A 15,196-nucleotide genomic window follows, 5' to 3' on the forward strand; every position below is an offset into this window, starting at 1 on the left:
AACAGAGGCCTGCTGAATCAGAAGAGCATAATTTAAGAACTTATATTTCAGAAGAAAAAAAAAAGAAGCATCTGTGCAAACAAAAGAAAAATGAGCTTCATTTTGCTAAAGAATAGTTTACAAAAAGAGCCTTAGACAGCAGAAAAACTGTGTCCTGCAGCCTGGGCTCTTTTCCTTGGTATTGTTTATGTCTTTTTATATTTAGAATAAACTTTCATTCAGGACTTTCTTTTGATTGGATTCTGTTTTAGAAACACTAAGGTGATATAAAATAATGCAAACAATGCCTGATGTCCTCAAAAACATAAAAGAAACATTTTCAATATCTAAAAAAACCCCTGAAAATCTACATTAATATTTATGTTAACAATCATCTAAATTTCCAAAGGGGGTTCCTACAGTTCCATATCCAAACCCTCACATGTACAGATATTGTTTATGTGTACCAAAAATTAGAAATAGGCAGTTGTCTGGGCACAGTGGAAAGATATATTAATATTTAGGGTTTATGAAAATGTATTTGAAGAAGGAATTTGTTTATTCGAAAAGAGTGTTACATCTTTTGACATGAAGTTTCATCTCAACTAGTGTCTAACCGTGACTCAGCTTAAGGTAGAAAAGAGTTACACAAGACTGAGCTCAGTCTCTGTTTAGGGTCTTTGTTACCATCCTAATGGTGCCAAACCATGTTGACTGTGGATAATTCTCTGTCTGAAATCCTGGTTGTGCAAAGCACTACTGTGGCCAAACTGAAAATCTCTTTAATTCCTTCCTCCTGCCATCCTGAAAGCAGTTTGATTGCTGTGCCCCTCGTGGTTGGTAGGGCTAGTGCTCAGAGCCTGGGGTGGATGGGTGAGTAGTTTCTTGAGGGTGAGCAGAGTCATTAGTTCTTCAGGGTGTTACTTTGAATGGGTATGCGGGGGATGGGTCCTACATGAGACTAATTTCTTCTGTGAAGAGGTTTCCTAAAGAATTTTTGGTTCTCTAGGACACAGGAATACAGGAAATACACTTATCTTGTCTGTTTAACATGGAAAACTAGGATTTCTAAGTTACAAGGTAGCAGAAGACCTTTCTCCTACCATTCTTTCCCTTTCCCTCTGTTCTGTGCAGTGATGAGCACTTTCCACCACTGACATCACACTGGGCTTTAGCCATGTTCGGCACCTCAGCGTGGTGAAGTTTCTTCAGAGAAAACATGAAAGATGAACACTTACAGAGGGCATTTGTGAGTATCATGTTTTCTGTACATGTGGCAAGCTAAAGTTAAGTAAGCACACATTGTGCATATGTTTTATGTTACCATTTTATAAAATAAAAGGCTCCTGTCTGCTGTTAGCATGTATATGTTACTGGGTACAGGATCTATGTCCAGCACCAGAATATTCCCAATTTTCTTGTGAAATGTGGATGAGAAATATATTGTGTGAACACTTTCTGCATCACCTGGTTTAGCATAATGCTAGTTATAATTGTGATATCTCTTGGGAAAGGGCTAAGAAAAATTAAATGGAGGCATTATTAAAGTAAGGCATTATTAGAGTAAGAGGAGAGCAAAATTTAGATTTGCATGAATTCTCTAGCTTTTGCTTATGGGAAAAGCACATATAACCTACAAATCTGTGCATGTCTGTGATTTGGTGTTACTTTTTCTACCAGAGGCCAGTTGTTCATTATTCTTTCAAGAGCCAGCTGATGTATTTTTATAATAAGAAAGAATCGGAAAGGAGGCAGTTCTGAGGAAGCCCTTACTGGTCAGACCAGGCTCTGCACTACCCCTCCAGGGGCCGTTGGATCTGCATTGCCATTCTAGGACTTGGAGTAAGTGCTTCCATATCAGCTCACATATATGTTGATCTAATGAAAACCATAAGAGGTTCATTTCTCAACTGATGTTTAGGCCAATTTTATCAAATGTTGGACCTGACACTTTCCTTTGGCTGATTTTGCTTTTTCTTAACCCAAACCTACAGAGTGTTCTGCTTATCAAAGCAACAGCACATCAGAAAGCTCCCTGGACATGTACATACCCACATCAGGAATGCTAACAGCATACTTACCTAATCCTGCTGTGCATTTTCTAGCCCACATTTCTTTCCTCTCCCTTCCTTTTTCCTTCTACTTTCTCCCTCTGCTGTCCCTATTATATTTTGTGGTTCAAATGCATCTGAAATGGAACACTTTTTGCCAGTTGAAAGAAACAATAAGGAAATGGAAGTACAAATCCATTGTAATTTTCTTGTTGTTCAACCCTTGATTGTGACTCCATGGCCTGTCATTGTCTTTCCTGGGAAAGGGGGAAAAAATACATATCAGAACATGAGTATATGCCATCAACCCATTGCAAAGGTACAATCGACAGCTTCATTCTGACTTTTGCAGTCTCTTTTTCTTTTTTTTTAACCTGACTGAGCTAACTTAGCTAGTTTTTTGTTTATTGCTGGTACAGATTTACATTTACATCTTGATCTCTCTCCTGCTTCTGCTCTCATGTGACCTATGCACTGGTTATTATGTGCTGAGTAGAGCATCCCAACCAAAGGCCAGGAGCAATGCTTCATGGCAGCAGTGAGCAAGCAAATAGCTCTTGGCAAAATCCTCTGCTCTCCCTATCAGGAAAATGTCAGGTAGCTACAGTCCCAATGGCAGTGATGAATAGGCTGTTTTCCAGTGTGGTGGAAATGAAGTGCCATGGCTTTGTTTTGGAGGGGTGAGACACAGGTCCCGTGCAGCTGATCGTCTCAGAGTCACCAAGCGTATTTAACTGGTAATGTATTAAGATGTAGATGATAAAATATACACCAAGTAGTTCACATTTACTGTTTTATTTTAATAAGCACACAGCTCATTACAGATCACTTTGGATATGACTGATGCTTTCCATGAACTAGTTATTTGACAGTAATCTTTCTTTATTTTACATAACTCAAGTTTCAAGATATTTTTCTAAAATTCTGTTTCCCAGGAGAAGTCCTGCTGAAAAGATGTGCAGCCTTGCCAAAGACCTGCATTATGTAAATTTTAAACTGACAATTCGGCTTCAACATTTCAAATCTAATACCTAATATTCTTAAAAAGAAAGAAAAAAAAAGGCGTAGGTGGTCTTCAAGAAGTTTCCATTCTGGTATGGTGCAGAGAACTACAAAGAAGGAGCGCAACCTTCTTTTAACCCTTCAAGAAAGTAGCCCTTTTCTTTCCAGACTGTAATCTTTCCACCAGTAGTAATACTCTCTGCTATGTTTGCTTTAGAACATGCAGGAGTTGAACACAAATATTATGATAGCAGAAGTGCAATGATGTGTTCCTTGGCCCAGCTAGCCAGATATTTATTTGAAGAGCTTAAGGTAGTGTCAGATGACTGGTGTCCATTCCAGGACTCTCTGCCCACCACATGTATGTAAGGGTGGTGGTAAGTCTCAGCACTGTCAGGTTGCTCATTGTGGTGCCCTGAGACCCAGTGTGACAGTGCTTGAGTCAGTGAAGCGCTGAACTCAGAGTGCAGCAGAGGTCCTGTGCTCCCTGTGCCAATTCCTTATGACACCTCTTCTGTGCAGGATGCTGTAACTGAGGTTGTAATACCAGTTGGAAAACTGTCTTCTATCTTCCTCTCTCCAGAGGGTCCTGTGCATGGACTCTGGTCAGATCCTTACTACCCCCTCATTACATCTCTCTTTAATTTCATATTCAGCCACTCTTGTGCACAGTGTTGTTTTCAACAAGACAGACTAAACTTGGCTCTCTGCACTGTGAAAACCAGTCCTTTTTAGTCATCTGGAGAAACTGAGAAATGCCTGAGCTCTCCCACTCTAACTGGCATGTAGAGAAAGGGAAATTGTGATCTGCTATCAAACTCTTTAATGTCAAAGGACAGTTTAGTGCAGCATCATGAGCTTGCCAGGCAATTGGCCCATGCCTTGGTGGGAAAGGAAAAGGCAAAATATGAACTTGTTCAATTTCCAAGACTCCTTGGGAACCCACTGAATGAGTTGTAAGAGCTCCAGTAAATCTCAATTATTGTTTGTTCTAATTATTCTGATAAACAGTGGAAGATTCAGGGTCCAATGGCAACAAAAGATGGATGGATGGATGAGTCCCAAAAAGATGAAGTGAAACAGGGATAAAATAATGTAGTCATAAAACTACATAATATTACCATCCTATATATAGAATTTTTTCAGCAGCTAGCCAAAGACAAAATGTGTTCTTGATAGACTCCATAGCTTAAAAATTAGAGAAACTCTACAGAAAGGGTTTTGCTGTGGGGAGAATGGGAAGGCTAGGCCTTTTCACCTAATAGTCCTTTAGGTAGCTGGCATTTTGACTGCTTATCAGAAAACAGCTTATGAAAACAGCTGAACCAGAAATTATAGAGTTCAAATACTTCAGTCAAATTCTACAAGCCTTTATCCTGACAGCTTCACTAGAAAACTAAACATCTATCACTTCTATAGGATCTGTTGGTAATGTTTGTTGTTATACTGCTCCATTTTAAAAACAAATATTTAAAAACAAAAACTTTCTAATAGCACCTTCTTTTGAAGATGGTTTCTTCCACACAGTTTTCAAACGCTGACTTCAAGTCAGCCTGGAGATTTTGCCGTGTGTTCAGATGATTTTTAAGAGAAGATGTTTGTTTGCAAGGGAGTAGCACAGTCCTCAGTGGCGTTACTCCAATAGGTTATAACACATCTTTATGAGGTATGATCATACAATGCAGCCCCGGGTGCAATGTGCTGTGCTGCAGTGTGATGCGTATGAGAAGGGTCAAACGCTACAGACCCCATGTTCTTCCTTTTTCCTTTGTTCTCTTTCATACCATAGGACTCTCTATGTCTGTTCCATTTCACCCCCTTTCACTAGTCTAGCAAGCAGTCAGAGAAGATCAGAGCCAATCTGGTTCAAGGACAAATGGAACGTACAGAGAAAAGAAGTGTGGGACTGAAAAGGAGGGAAGAGAGTAAAGGAAAACTAGCTCTTCTTAGTTGGTGAAAAGCAAATATTGGCAGCTTCTGACCTTCTACACCCTGAAATGCTGGGTCAAATCTTCCCAGTCGAAATTGAGCTATGATTCCTGGATTTTGTTGTTGTAATTTGTAAAATTTTGATATATGTCTTCTTCATATTCTGGCAAGACAAACAGTTTTCTGCACCTTTAGAAAATTCAGACCTACCATGCAAGACAGGTTTATGACCCAAATGAAACCAATTGCTGTGTAATACCATTTTATGCCATAAGAATACCAGGATAAAATATGGTACAAGGCACTGATATTATCTCCATCAGCATAGTAGAAGTGTCAGTGGGGGTGGACTTTCTGAAACAAGGAGAACTCAAAGTGAATATTATTCTTTGAAAACACAGTGCAGCGATAGGGTCTGTGAAGGAAAGTGCACAGGGCATCAAAGACATGGATCAAAGTCTTTCTTTGCAATAAAAATAAAGCTTGTATAACTTTGTGGGAGAGGAGTGACCCAAACCTGTTGGATTTTCTATTTTTATTTTATATTCTTGTTTTGCTTTTACCCTTCAGAAAACTCAGTGATTTTCAGAAAAGCAAGACTACAGTATGCTAGTGAAACATAGTAGAGAATTATTCTACTGTGATATTTGCACGTAACCTGGCATGATTGAAAGAAATCATAATTTGTGCTTAACAAACATGTCTTGATCTGCCTTTTACTTTGCAATCTCACCTGAAGAGAACCACAATTTGTGCAAAGTACTTATCAGCATACCTAAAGGAGTTGCGGAGTTGGCTGAGCATGTAAGGACAGTCATTGGTATTCTTTTAGAAAAATGTCACCTTAACTACGAAGTCATGGCTAAAATAGACCTTCTGTGCAGTGAGATTTATCTGTTAGTTGCATCCCACTTATAGATTCGAACATGCTTTGAATTAGTGATAAGCTAAGTATGTGCTTGCCATTTCCTCTTCTAAGAACACTTTGGGAACTTAGGTAATCATGTAACTCACAATATTACAGATTTTTTCATGTCTTTCTTTAGAACTGAGTCACAGGGATAGAAATTCTGCCATAGATAGATAGTTAGATAGATTGTTCTGTTTAGGAACAATTACAAAATAGAACTGGATGTAATAAACAAATACATGGCAGGCAGATGATGCCTCAAGTTCACTACAGAATAAGACTTTATTTTAATTTATCTTGAACATCAAAAGCCAGGTATTCAGGCAGCACTCATGAAAATTTAAGTCAGGTAATAATTTAGTAGGGTACATCTGAACCCAAGCTGTAATAGAGATACTCTGGAGACTGATATACAATTTTCAGCCCCTATAAAATCATAATCATCACCAAAATTAGGCAAACAAGAGTAAGATGAGCCATTTTTTTCCCTGCATTTGCTAAAAAACAGTATGAACCTAGGAAGCTAACCTCAGTTTAATAGCTACCAGTGAACTGTAGGTTTTTATTAAATGTTTTTCTGTCTCATTTCTTTCTGCTCAATTAATAATTTAGACAATATATAGTTGATAATAAAGTTTATCCAGTTCCTACAAAGCCAATCCGATAAACTGTATCTCAGCTTGTCAGTTTTGCTCAGACATGTGTCCACCTAACATGGTGGTGACATTCCATGCTTTTTTCTACCCAGGTAAAATTTAGAACCAGAATGGTATCATAGACCCATCTCTAAACATATTCAAAGACTGATTTCTCTAAATTCATCCAGTATCATCCCACTTGACAATCTACAAACTTAATAGACTTACACATTGGTGATAACTTATTAGGAAGGCTCCATCTGCATTGAGATTTGGACAATCTAGCATCTCATTTTCATGCATGCCAAGAGAAATATATTTACCTTTCTGAAGCATTGTTTTCACAGACAAGGTTAATACTAATTTAATTCACTTTAATAGAAATCTAAATTAAATATCTCCAAGAAAATGAAGAATCAGAGAGACCTCTGATGAAATCCAATCAAATTCCTGTTGTTTCAGCAGTACAGCTTTATCAAATAGTGGGTAGTGAACAATATCATTTTCTTCTGTCCATACTGTTAGTTTGGTGAGAATATCACTTTCCTTTAGCTGGGCTGAAATGAATGGAGTAACCAGCAAATGATTGAACTACACGTCTTGGTCTGGTATCCAGTATCTACACTCATCTGGTTGGGAACGGATAGACTTATATCGGTATCATCACCATCACATCAGATCTATATGGTTAAAGATTATCTATCTGTCTGGATTTATCTAGATATCTGTCTATGTAGATATTTGTAGATCTAGATAGGTAACCATACAGCTCTAGATATCTGTAGATAGGTTAGATAGATATAGATAGATAGATAGATAGAAAGATTATCTATATCTTGATACTTTTATCTACCTAGATTTTGGTATCTGTATAGAGCTAGCTAGCTAGACATCTGTGTATCAAACTACTAGGATGTAAGATACTTGCATGTCTATATCAGTAGCTATCTGCACCTAGATACAGTAGGTAGATAGATATCCAGATATTTATATCTATAGCTTAGTCTGTCTGTAGATATGTAGATGTCAATATATATCTGTCTTGCAGATGTCCCAGTCACGGAGAAGCGGGTAGTGTCAGAAAGCTCTTAGGTACCAGTGTTTTATAGAAGCATGGCAGGGAACAGGTCCCCCAGTTCATTCTGAATCTGATTCAGAGCCATAGTTTTGATTATTTAGTCAGGAGGAGGATCAGGATGGCCATCAACTGCTTCACCTGGAGAAGGAAGTAATTCCTTATGACAAAAGATTTGCAGTTGCTGATTTCTGATCCCTTGTTCTTGGAATGATTTTAGTGACTGTACTGCATTTCTATCATAAAGGTAAGCCGGGTGAAAATGAAGTCTTTTTTTGGAATTCCAGCTTGGGAACAAGAGTCTCTGATGTCTTCTCTGACTACTAATGAATGTGATATATGCTAACCAAAATGTCAATCGGCCTTAGGGTGTTAACAAGCCAAGTAGAAACAATCATGTTGCAGCAGTATATTAAACATGGTGGATTTAGTGAAAAGGGCACAAAGCTGAAGGTAAAAATGAGTATCAGGAGTCCAGGCTCTGTCTCAAAGACTATCAGTTTTCATGGTAGTCTCTCTTTCTCTCACTCTTTCTCTCACTCTTTCTTTCCCCCGCAGTAACCTATCCCAATAGTTAGCATGAACCCTATGGGATTACAGACACTATTTTCTGGGTTCTGAGTGATGTCTGTTAACTGTAATGTGCCAGGCTAATAATGATATGACATCCTCTTCAGAAACTGTTAAACAGCATCTCACAGTTGTGCAGTACCAGGTTATTAAATCTGAGCAAAAAAGACCAACAGATTGATTTGGACCACTGAAATTAAATGTTTTTCCATTCTTCATAGAATCACAGCAGGATTTGGGTTGGAAGGGACCTTACAGATCTTTTAGTTCCAACACGTCCTCCATGGGCAGGGACACTTTCCACCAGACCAGGTTGCATGTAAACCCTATCATCAACCCATACTGGAGGTGTGCATGCAGATGTGACTGCACAAGTGACAGTTCGCTGTTAATGCTGGAAAATGGAATTCCTTGCAGCATTCACGGGCAGAATGTTGTTTTCATTTTCCTTAAACCAAAAACATCAAAGCAGTGGATTATTTATTTAATATGGTTTTGTCAAAGAAATGGTGAACTTCAGTAAACTGACAGACTTTCAGTGTAGAAACAGAATGATGTTTAAAGAGTTATTGGTGCAAAACTACCCTATAGCATGTATAAAATATTATACACAGCTGGCTTAGCAAATGTACACATAGCTATGATTTATAATGAATTCTGTGGTTTACTGCACATATTCCAGACATGCAGTCTCTCTTTCCTCCCTCTGCTAATTTGCTCGATTGTCCTCTTCTTTTCTCTGTGTAGAAAAACCATCTGATCAACATAATCTTAACACTGGCTTTGTAGTTGAAACCCTGAGGCTTCAGATAGCAGCTACCCTATTTAGCCTGAATACAGTTTTATCTTGTCACTACAATGCTGCAGTGCTCATTTCTTACTGCTCTTGTTCTTCAGCGTTGTGAAGAATAATGGTAAAAACATTGGATGATTGTGATGGGACTGCAAACAGCCCTCTGAGCCTGCTCTCTTCCTTGTCTGAATGACCCAGGTCCATAAATAGCTTATGTAAAACAGACACTACATTTTGTTGAACGTTGTTCTGTTGTAAGATTCATCTGTCAGGCTGTGGCAAGGACAGGCTACCCTGCAGGAGGAACAGAGCAGGAGCTGAGGGTGAGCGAGGCTGGCAGGGCTCAGCCCTACCATACCTGAGCAAGGTGACCACAGGCAGCTGCAACCAGCCAGCTCCTGGGAGGCTGGACAATGTCCCTGCCTTACAGGGAGGCCACATGTATGGTACACTCAGAAAGGCCATAGGGTGTACAACACAAACCCTCAGTGACAGGCAACAATCCTTCGGTGGCATACTCTCCAAGAAAAATCCTCTGACTTTCAGATCTCATGCTGTGTTCTGCAGTTATAAGATTTTAAAATACCCTCTGCTTGATGCCTTCCCTTGGAAAGTAAGGCCATTCAATAGAGCTAATAAAAGGAGAAATTCCTAAACAGTTTTATTACATTTTTCTAATCCATCCTTCTTCTTCTTTCAGTTTTTATGTCACTGGGCAGCTGAAGCAGGCTTAGTCCAAGCCCCAGCTCTCTGCACTGTGTTCACTTTCCTTCCTCACAATGGGGTGACTTGGCTTTCCTTCCCAGTCCTTACCTCTCAAATTTATTAGGTCTTCTTTCTTTGAAAATTGCAGTGGTTTGGCCTTGTTTAGCTATCAAAAATAGCAGTGCCTGACTGGATGACCTTGAGTGGAGCTGGCTGGCTTCTTACCAAGGTAGAGCCTATTACCTTCCATGACTTGCATTGTGTGGAAAGTCAGAGGCACTTTTAATTTTGAACTAGTCATCATGATGAGTCAGTTATTACTTCCTGGAGCAAAGCTGCTTTTGCAAGGTCACTCTTAAGGAGGAAAATTAAATTGTTTATTCTGTGAGTGCATTTTCACCCATATTCAACTCAGCTAAACATTCATTTTAATTGGCATGATGTTGAACAACTGTGTTATTTTCAACTCCCCTTTCATACATTGAGCTGTGGCTTTTGGAAAAAGATTGAAAAATGAACATTCCGTGATAAGTATTAATTGTATATTTTTACGTGAAAATTAATGAAAGCCTTGGAAGTCTTTTTCTTTTGTGGGGCTAAGATATAATTTCTAATTGTTTACATGAAATCCTGTGTGTGCGGTGGTTTTATACTAAGAAAACTTACAACATTAGATGACATTTAATATATTAAGTAACTGTGATCCATGTAGTGTCACTTACATAATTCATATTTTTTTGCTAATCTGTTTCATTTACTGGACAAAAATGTTTTTCAAAAAATTAAAGCAAAATAAAGTTTTGTTAATTAATTTCTCCATCCCCCTGCAGATGTGGTGCATGATAATTGTTAGTGAGAGAGGATACCTATATATGCAAGGCAAGCCTGGACAGTCTGAAATACAAGAGTAGTATGAAAGCATCCATCCACACCAATGTAAGGAAGACCGTACACTCATCCTGTAAGGATAGCTGGAAATGAGTTCTATCCATTTGTTTAATGAAGCTTCAAGAACAAAGAGATTTAAATGGAACTAATTAATTAAAGACCTCTACAATAAGAAGTATAATAGTGGTCTAATTTGTGAGGGCACTAGTCAATATGTAAAGAGATCAGCTAGAGTGCTGCCAAAGATAACATCAAAACCTGCTGAAGATATGAAAACCCTCGGGAATATCTCCAACATAGTTTGGATAATGCCTTGTGGTGTTTGTCTGTAACTTAGGAAAGATTAACATGCAGTTATCAACAAATTAATCTTTTAATAATAAATTATGCTTTGGAATGAAAAATTCTGGTCTTGACCACCGTGTTCTTTCCCTGTGGGGTACAGAGGAAGAAGGAAGGAAAAACCATTCTATAATAGGCATGGGCTATTGACAAGTTGCCCTGGAAGCTATACTTCCCCAAAACTTACACAGTTAAAGCTGAACATATGTGATGGATTGAGGTTAAGTGAATGTGGTATAAATATTTATACTCCACATTCACATTATACATTTTTTATATAGTACATGGGCAAAATATCCTGATAGAGAACATTTTGCTTGTAAGGTATCATGGAAGACTAAAAACTGCAGCCTTTTTTCAAGTTTAAATGTTATTAAACCTCAGTCAGATGTAAACAACGCATGATGTAATTGTTGTGGGGTTGTGTAGAGAGCTTATTTTAGGGCTGATATAAACCTACATCAGGCAAAGGTAGAAAACCACTTAATTCTGCACTGCATCTTCTACTTGAGTAATGATTGACCTATGGACACTCTAAGAAGTGCTTCATTTTTAATGTCTGGCTTCTACATCTAAATAATATCCCCAGGTTATCTTAACTATCTCTTGTTAAATTAATCAAATATCGATGACCATGACTTTGGAATTGAAAATATGATGGAGAAACTTTGGCAAAGAAAGAAGCAGATTGCATGTGAATGGAGAAATTCATCATAATGTCACTGAATACCTGGGGAGTGGAGTTCAAACTGATTTATTACAACATTGTTTTTCATTTTTACTGGACACTGATCAGGCTTAGGCTCAAACAGCCTCATTGTGCTCTCCAGTCAAGCGGTGACAGTGATGCTGCTACTCAGTAGGCACATTTTTTTATGCTGCTGCTAGGTAACATGCAGCTTTTCGAGGCAGTCAGCCTTGTTGGTATATTCCTCACACCGTCCAGAGTTGTGAGACTGCAGCTGAAGCCACAGTGGAGAGATGTCTTGAGAATTTCAGCACTAGAAAGTGTGTGTCTGCTTACGGGATAATGTAGGCTGCATCATGGGCAGACAGTGCCATGCATTCAGAAGTCCTGAGGCAGATCCCCTCTGATGATGAGGTACGCTTAGAAATGTGAGATCTTCAAAAACAATAAATAAGGATTTTTTTTCAGCTACAAAATGCCTAAAAAGGTTACAGAACTGGAAAAAAAGGCAATAAAGTAGCAAAACTGCAGACACACAGAACCTGTTCTTTCCAGTTCGCTATGTTGGGAAATTCTGAAGAAGATGTTAAATATGCGGGGAAGAGATCCGTTCTTCAGGCTAGGAGTCTACCTATCCAAGGCTATCAGCGTAACCTCTGTGCTTCCCTTTCCCCATTTTTGTTCAAGTCATTGACTCTAGAGTTGATGTGAGTGAAGAGATCAATAAGGGAGGTTGAAGTTAATGTACCAGATTATGACCTTGAGTAGCTGAGGACCCAATGTTTTCAACACCCCTACCATGGCAGAAAAGTGGATAAAAAGCTGTAATCCCTTCAACTATTTCTGCTTTTTGTGTCATGGTGCACTGGTGAAAACTTGATGGCACGTACTCTTCCACCCCTTGCTACTTGCACAGCTATGGGCATTTTTGGGATGCAGCCACCAGATCATGATGCTGAGACTGAAGAGTGTTTCCAGTCCATGGAACAGTGCAACAAGAGATGATGTAGCATGATTGGTCTAGAGGAGTGCTCAGGACTCAACACTTAGGCTTTCTGCTCCATTTGCCTGTGTATGCAACCACCTCCTGCTATTCCTTCACTGCCTACCTTGTTCAAAATCACTGGCTCTTGTATTTTTGCCTGTGCTCATCTAGTACCCATTGTACCTGCCTCTCGCTCCCCTGTGATGATTTATGAGGGATTAATACATCCCTGCATGCTACTGTGGCTCTAGTACAGCACACTGAGGTTAACCAAAGAGGCTGAAGATGTTTCAGCACCCAGAACTCTCACTCTTGCTGTTTGCCAGTTTGCCTGTATGGTTAGGGCTCCCCAGCACCTCTCTGGCCCTGTCCAAGGCTGCAAGTTTGTGCTGTATGGAGAGGAGTCCCACACTCGAGCCGCCACTTTGAGTGGGTGCCTGACTGCTGGGCAGCAGGGGTAAGGGGCAGGCAGCCAGAGACAGCTGCTCGGCAGAGATGACACTGAAGGAGTCAGGAATGGCTGGGACGTGACTCCAGCTCAGCCATATCACCTAAGCATGGTGGAAGTCAGCAGCCGTGTGTGGTCACATACTGCTTAATTTTTTCTTGGGAGCTGTAAATTAGGATGGAGCCATGTTGACCCTCCTGTTTATGGCTTACAAAATAAAGTAAAAAGAAATTTGAAAGGTACACCAGAGAAGGAACAGTAATGGATGGTACATTTCCAGTAGTACTTCCCAAGAAAATTAAGGGAATAAGACCACAAGTGTACCACAGATTTTGCTTCCTCATAGACAAAAAGAAACAACTTTATGTTTATTTGTTTGTTTGTCTTTTTTAATCCTCAGGAAAGATAGGTGATGGAAGCTAAGCAAGAAAAGGACATATCTCTTCTGCACCTCTGTACATGACTCCAGAGAGCAGCTCCAGCTGGTGGCAGGTGATGGTTCATTCCCTTTTGCACCACAGGATGTGCCTGGCCGCAGGCACAAGCAAAACTCTTCCATGCAATTTCTGATATTTCCCTCACACAGAGCCCCTTTCTTATCAGCATCTGCAGTTACTGTTTTTCTTTCTGATTAAAATATGCTCTTGGGAATACAGGCTATTTGTGCTGTGCTCTTAGTAACCTTTCTACTGCATGGTGGGGGTGAAATGTCAAGACTGATAAATACCATGAAGTGAACCCCCAAAAGACAAGCTTGGATACTGCATCATTATTTTTGCCAGCCAGAGTAGTTTGGCCAAGCCCTTAGAGTATTGGTTCATGCAATTTCACTATAACATGTGTAAGCAGTGTGTATGTATGTTTGTCTAATATCAGAACCATTTCTTTAAAAAATCAGAACATCATATGTTCCTTACTTTAAATTAGGTGTATTTGTAAGAACTTGATATTGTAAGGATTTTTTCTATATTGCATAGACTTTTTTCTTACTGGCATTGAAAGGGTAATATTTTCTCAATAATTGACCAGTTTTTTTCAGCACTTTGATTTTAAATGAATGTGGAAGATAGATCTATTCTAATAACAAAGGGAAGTATTTTATTTAAGGTTATAATTTACCATTTTTCCCACTTCTTAGTGGGAAAAATAAAGAAGTTAAGAGATATGAAAGGCAAAGAAAAATTGATGGGTGAAGGAAAAACAATGGAGAGGGAAAGAAAAACAAACATAATTAGGAGTTAAAACAGAAAAATAAAAAGACCACTCCTATAGAAATATGGGGGGACTGTATATATAATCTGAGAAACCTAATTGAAAGGAAGAGTCCATATCATGCTGCTAATTGCATTATAACTGTAAGGCTGTAACACACCTGGGGTTTATTTTGGTTTTGTTTTCTTTGCCTAGCAATGAAATTAAGTGGGTGTGATCACTTGGTGGAGCTGGCTTTCCTTGAACTTATATACTTAGCATATAAAAATAATTTTCAGCAAGAGCTACAGCTTTGGGAAACTTGCACCATTTACCCATCTCCAGGATATGAATAATACATCGAGAACACGCTTTATGGAGATTAGGCATCATTGTTTAATGCAGCAGTCTGGTTAGAAAGTCTTTGGATATAACTGCAGGCTGTTAAATCAGTTCAGATAACATAGTCTATAAAATATTAGTAAAAGCATTGAGAACATGGTCTTTTAGGAAAGGTGCATGGCTTCTTCAAAAGGAAATCCTGTCTCAGTAACCTGATCAAGCACTTGGAGTGTGTCAGTGATCATGTCAATAAAGGATAAAGGACATAATCTGGAGTTTCCAAAATTTTTTAAGGTTCCACACCAGAGGTTATTATGGAAATTAAGTTGTCATGGATTTGGAGGAAAGGATCATTTATGTAATTAAACTTAGTAAAGGGACAGAAAACAGATAGCTGTCCTTAAAGGTGGTTTTTCTAAATGGATATGAGTCAGTAGTTTGTTCCCTCAGAATCAGTGTTAAAACCAGGTTTATTCAGAACCTTCATCAATGATGTGGTGGTGGGAGTTCACAGTGCAATCTCCAAGCAACAGACATTAAGCACTCTCAGACAGCCAAATGCCGTGCTAATGGCAAGGAACTTCAGAAGGACCTCAGAAAACAAAGCTTGGGGGTAAAAAGGGGGCGAAGGATTACCAATGCAGATAAATATAAACAAAT

At 39.0% G+C, this 15,196-nt stretch overlaps 1 long non-coding RNA gene across 2 annotated transcripts in view; it reads left to right on the forward strand.

The window, feature by feature from the left end:
* Nucleotides 1–1,116: 1,116 nt before the first annotated feature.
* LOC113964127 overlaps nt 1,117–15,196 on the forward strand; it is a 41,052-nt gene continuing 26,972 nt past the window's right edge. For both annotated transcript variants that reach the window (XR_003533065.1, XR_003533066.1), the window contains exons 1-2: nt 1,117–1,228; nt 1,660–1,821. This is a non-coding gene — a long non-coding RNA (uncharacterized LOC113964127). The remainder of the gene's footprint in view (nt 1,229–1,659; nt 1,822–15,196) is intronic.

This window comes from Neopelma chrysocephalum, unplaced genomic scaffold (assembly GCF_003984885.1).
Source record: "Neopelma chrysocephalum unplaced genomic scaffold, ASM398488v2 Primary Assembly neopelma1_26, whole genome shotgun sequence".
NCBI classification, from domain to species: Eukaryota; Metazoa; Chordata; class Aves; order Passeriformes; family Pipridae; genus Neopelma; species Neopelma chrysocephalum.